This window comes from Amphiprion ocellaris, chromosome 13 (assembly GCF_022539595.1).
Source record: "Amphiprion ocellaris isolate individual 3 ecotype Okinawa chromosome 13, ASM2253959v1, whole genome shotgun sequence".
NCBI classification, from domain to species: Eukaryota; Metazoa; Chordata; class Actinopteri; family Pomacentridae; genus Amphiprion; species Amphiprion ocellaris.
Genome location: NC_072778.1, coordinates 298,807 through 302,702, shown reverse-complemented (window position 1 = coordinate 302,702; position 3,896 = coordinate 298,807). Strand labels below are relative to the sequence as shown.

Here is a 3,896-nt window from a genome sequence, read left to right as displayed (position 1 = left end):
TTTTATGATGTTTTAATGTGTTAATATTCAAGTTTTGATGCATTAATATCCAAGTTTGCTGGAGTTTGAGTGCATGAATATCCAGATAGTGGATGTTTTGGTGCAATAATATCCAAGTCTGTGGCATTTCAGAGCATTTATATCAAAAGTTTAATGGTTTGGCGCCTTCATTGACAAGTTTTTTTTATGTTTTAGTGCACTAATGTTGAAGTTTTTGTGTTTTAATATAGATTTAGGGCATTTTAGTGAATGAGTGTCCAGGTATTTGATGGTTGCATTGGATGGATGGATGCAGTTATATCCAGTGCCTGATGGTTTTGTGCCTTCATTTCCAAGTTGTTGTTTTTTTTTTTTTTTTTACATTTTGGTGGAGTAATATTAGCATTTTGGATATTTTAATATGTTAATATTCAGGTTTTTGACATTTTGGTGCATTAATATCCAAGTTTTTTACCTTTTAGTGCATGAGTATCCAGGTATTTGATGTCTTGGTACATTTTTATCCTTCATTTTTGATGTTTCAGTGGAACAATATATAAGTTTTGACATTTTATTGCATGAATATCCGGGTTTTAGATGTTTTGGTGCATTAATATTCAAATCTGTGGTGTTTTGATGCATTTATATTCAATGTTTGATGGTTTGTTGCTTTCATTTCCAAGTTTTTGATGTTTTAATGTGTTAATATTCAGATTTTTGACATTTTGGTGCAGCTATATCCAAGTTTGCTGGCGTTTGCTGGTGTTTGACTGCCTGAATATCCAGGTATTTGATGTTTTGGTGCAACAATATATATGTTTCAACATTTTATTGCATGAATATCCAGGTTTTAGATGATTTTGTGCTTTGATATCCAAGTCTGTGGCGTTTTGATGCATTTCTATCCAATGTTTGATGGTTTGGTGCCTTCATTTCCATTCTTTTTACATTTTGGTGTAGTAACATTGAGGTTTTTGATGTTTTAATGTGTTAATACCCAAGTCTTTGAGATTTTGGTGCAGTTATATCCTTAATTTTTGATGATTTGCTTGATGGATATTCAAGTTTTTGACATTTTGATTCAATAATTTTCAGGCTTTTGATGTTTTGTTTTTTTATTTCCAGGTTTTGGACATTTTGATGCAGTAATATCCATGTTGGTGGCATTTTGGTGCAATAATAAAAGGTAATTTCCTCTTTTACTATGTGTGGCTATATAATTACACAATTTCACGGTTTTTAATCTGCTCAAAAAATATAATTTTACAGATATTTGTCAATATTTCTATACTTTTTATGTTCTGTATTATTTGTATTTGTTTATTTTTTAATATTGTATTTTACAAATATTTGCTGTTCTTTTAAAGAACAAACTTGGTTTGTTTAAAAAATGTTTAAAAAATGGTTAATAATAATAAAAACAGTAAATTATATATTTAGACCAGAAAAACAGCGTTAATTTACACTGTAATTTTTTTTCTGTCCTATTTTTTCTGTCACCCTTCCTTCCAGCTTTTAACTTTTTTTTTTTTGTGGATGTGTATTTGTTTTTACAGTGTAATGGTGGGAAGCAGACGGGAAGGTGGACGAAGGAACAAGGATTCAGCTTTTTTTTCTGTTTTTCTTTCTTTTTTCTTTTTTTTTGTCTGCATTTATTCTCATTGTTTAACTCCACCAAAGAGGTGTCAACATTATATGAGATTGATGCATATTTTAGTCTTGCAGCCAGATATTTTAATATTTAGTGCATGTGTGTGGAGGGTGCAGCTTTAATTTTGTGTGGATGTGTATTTGTTTTTACAGTGTAATGGTGGGAAGCAGACGGGAAGGTGGACGAAGGAACGAGGATGCAGCTTTAAATCCTGCCAGGCCTCGGAGGTTGATCTGCTCTTCAGCTCCTCTTAACGAACCTCTGAAATCTGTTCTGCTCCGACCGGAGACGAGTCGATTCGGGGCAGATTCCAGGGCGGCTCCTCCATGAGACGAGACATGTAATTATCTGCAGCTACCGCATGTACAAACAAATTCCCACTTTTATAATCTTATTAGGAGATTAGGAGGCCTCGGCAACGGGTTTAGGCACGGCTGTCTGAGGCTGGGGGTGTGGCGGGAAAAAAATAACTTATTTACTCCTTAATGGATTTTATTTCACTTTCTCTCTCTGAGAAATCCGTCCCGAAGCAGCGTAACACTGCATCCTCACATATAAATAAATATATATGCATGTGTTTAGCCTAAAGTCAGGCAGCAGAAACAAATACAAGGTGGGATGAAGTTTGTTACCTGGATGAATTCAAATGAAAATCCAATCACACAGCGAGGAGGAGGGAAATAAAAAAAAGGAAAAGGTGAGAGAAAACCAAGCGTTTTGGAAAATAATCCCATTAAAACAGCAATTTGTTCCACTTCCAACAGCATGTCTGTTATTGTGCTGCAATAATGTTCCGCAGGAAGAGAAAAAGCAGCGACAACAAGCAGAAGAAGAGGCATTAACACACACAATGCTGCTTTTTTTTTTTTTTTTTTTTTACAGATAACCCACAAAGACGAGAGCGAGAAGAACTGGATCCTAACAAGGAGGAGAAGCAAAAGACCTGAGGATCATTTTAGAGAAAATCATCTGAAGTTCCTCCAAACCTCCTCAGAACATCTGGTTCTTCATCTCCAGTAACTTCTACCTTCAGACTGGGAATATTTCCAGCGTTCCAGAGGTGAGTCCAAACTTTCTTTTCTACCAAAGACACAAGATCACCCCAAAAAGCCTCAAAATCACCACAAATGATGTGAAATAACCTCAAAAGGACATAGAATGACTCAAAGTTACCACAAAAACACTGCAAACATGCATGAAAACACATGAAATCCTGACAAAAAACATAGAAAGTCTCCATAAAAGTGTGCAAAATCAATTTAAAAAGGCGCCAATCGCCACAAATTACAATAACCTCAAAAAGACACAAAATCATCACGAAATGCTGCAAATTCACTTCAAAAAGACGTAAAATCACCATGAAATGCTAGAAAATCACCACAAATGACATCAAATCAGCAGAAAAAGATGTGAAACCACCACAACTAAAATTACCACAAAAAGCGCTGCCAACATGCACCAAACTATCAAATAGTTTATATAAATCCACCAAAATACCAAAGACTAGGATATTTTTGCACTAAAATATCAATTACCTAGATATTTCTGCACTAAAATGTCAAAGTGGGATATTCATGTATTAAAATTTTAAAAATTTGGACATTAACACATTAAAACATCAGAAATGTGGCTGTTACTCCACCAAAATGTCAAAACCTTGGATATTCATGCATTGAAACATCAAAAACCTGGATGTAACTGCACCATAAAGTAAAAAAAAGGGAGATATTCATGTATTAAAATCAAAAAACTTGGATATTAAAGCACATTTCGATGTGGAAAAATGAGCTCAGTGTTGAAAATGAGAATAAAACCCTGAGGCTTCGAGGTTCAGATGGTTAATTGAGCGAAACTTTCAAATAAAACCGATAAAACTCTAAACACCTGCTTTCTGACCAACAGGTGGATTTTAATCACATCTTTGGCTTCAGGAGGACAACATATGGCCAGAAAATTCAATTTGGCTCAAACGCATCATCACCTGGCAGGAAGCTGCGTCGGCCAATCAGACGCCACACAGGTGTGTGTTTGTTTTCTACCTTTTCCTGTTAAAATGACCGGCTATAATTCTTCTGTCTGACATGACTGAGGCAGTTTCTGCTGATTTATAAACTCTGAGGGGTCACATGATGTGACCAGGCAGCCAATCAGAGGAGAGCTTTCTTTTAGTGTCTGTTTTATGCAGCTGAATTTACATTTTCAGGGTAAAAGCATCAGTTTTCCTACATCTACGTGTCGTTCAGACGTCCCCCTGAACAGATGGTTT

The 3,896-nt window shown here is 35.2% G+C and overlaps 1 long non-coding RNA gene across 1 annotated transcript; it reads left to right on the top strand.

The window, feature by feature from the left end:
- Window positions 1-1,469: 1,469 nt before the first annotated feature.
- On the top strand, window positions 1,470-3,667 carry LOC111586296 (uncharacterized). The gene is made up of 3 exons (XR_002747957.3): window positions 1,470-1,970; window positions 2,513-2,690; window positions 3,533-3,667. It is a non-coding gene; the product is annotated as an uncharacterized LOC111586296 (long non-coding RNA).
- Window positions 3,668-3,896: the final 229 nt, after the last annotated feature.